This window comes from Acyrthosiphon pisum, chromosome A2, assembly GCF_005508785.2.
Source record: "Acyrthosiphon pisum isolate AL4f chromosome A2, pea_aphid_22Mar2018_4r6ur, whole genome shotgun sequence".
NCBI classification, from domain to species: Eukaryota; Metazoa; Arthropoda; class Insecta; order Hemiptera; family Aphididae; genus Acyrthosiphon; species Acyrthosiphon pisum.
Window position 1 is genome coordinate 3,330,816 of NC_042495.1, and position 1,892 is coordinate 3,332,707.

The following is a 1,892-nucleotide window of genomic DNA, read 5'->3' on the forward strand; positions in this document are numbered from 1 at the left end:
GGATGGTGATGACAATTTTTCGTGTGTCCATAATCTTGACAATTGTGACATTGAGGAGGACCTCTTTTTTAATGTGTGGTTTCTTGATAGAAACTTTTGTATTGAGAAGCGAAGAGATGCCCAGAATGTCGTTGTTATTGTCTTGAGGTTTAACCTCTACAAAGAATAGAGGAAGGGGGGTTTTATCTTTGTTTTTGACGTTGTGAACAAATTTGAGACTGTGACCTAATTCGGCCAACGCGTTAATTATATCGGGCACTAACGTGGAGTGGTGCAGGTTTCTTATGACACACCTGTAGGTGCGGAGGTGACAGGGGGTGTATGTGTGGAAACTGGAATCAATTTCGTGTAAATGTTTCAAGATACTATTATAGTAAATGCGGCTGAGGGGTTGAACCTTAAGGTATGATGAAGACGCCCTGCAGGTGAAACCGTTCGGGCTGGTGATGTCGATCAAGTCGGATTTGAAGGCGGAGAAGTTATCTATGTTGATAGGTGGAATCGGGGGATCCCTGACGTGATCAGTGTGAGGTTGGATCTCTAAAGGAGCATCCATCGGATTGGATGAGGACGTGGCTGCAACTGATTTGTCGGTGGAGTCGTTTGTGGCAAGTACGGCGAAACGATTTGGCGAAGTAAAAACTTTCAATTTTTTGTCGGCAAGATTCGGCGATAGCGACGAATTAGACAAATGTCTCTTAGACGGATTGGGTGTGCGTGACGGAACGGGGCCCGCATTACGGGTGCCTTTATTCATAAATATCATAATCATCTAATATTATAAATATTTTAATAAAAGTAGATAATTAATGATGACAATAATAATAATCATTATTATCGAGGGCGCACAGCGATAACGGAGCGAAACAACGGACAACGCGGCGTACGTGCATTCATCCATTCATGCTGAGCGTTACGGCCGAACTGAAAATTAGGATTTTAGGATCAGGATCTTAAGAGGACGCTATACACAGATATATTTTGTTGTCTCCGTCTTACACGCAGTGCATAACATAGCTAATTTGCGCTCAATAGATCACGTTGAACTCAGTTAGTTTAAAAATTAGAGTGAATCGACCTTCTATGAAACTTGATGGTAAAAACATTATGTGTGTTTGTACATGGGTTTTTTTTTTTTTACGATACTTCAGTTTTTAAGTGCGTTACGAGCATTTTTAATTTACGCTATTATGTTTACGCCACATAACTCACTAAAAATTGAACTATCGTGAAAAAAACACATACAAACACAGATAATGTACTTACCATCAAGTTTCATGAGTAATAATGTTAGTGTTATTCATTCTAATTTGTTGACTAACGGAGCTAAACGCCTTCTCCTGGGCGTAAATGTACTATATGTCACGCACTCGTAAGACGAAGACAACAAATGGAGCTTAAGAAGACTTACCAAATCCACTGGCGTTTAATTTGTCACCGGCAACGCCGTGTTTCGTGATCAGCTATAGTATAATATATTATAACGTTTTAATATTGCAATACGGATTTAGTTTAAACAATCGAAAACCCGTGATTGTAAATTATAATACCTATACCGTCCTACCTATATATATATATATATATCCTAAGCGACTAAACCTGAATATTATTATTATTGGTCTCGCGTGCCTGCCAATATATCATATTATTATTATTATCATTATACCATAATATTATAATATTATACCTAGGTACGTGATAATATTATATTATTTATTCTGCGGTGGCGGAGTAGCACGTGGCTAGGCGGCGGCGGGAACACGTGACGGCGCTCGGCGGCGTATACCAACGACTGGGCGGTCCGCGGACCATCAACCAATGATGTTCCGGACCGGTTACCTGGTGAGCGTACCGGGGCGGGGGTACCGCCGCCGCCGCCGCGCTTGTGCGGG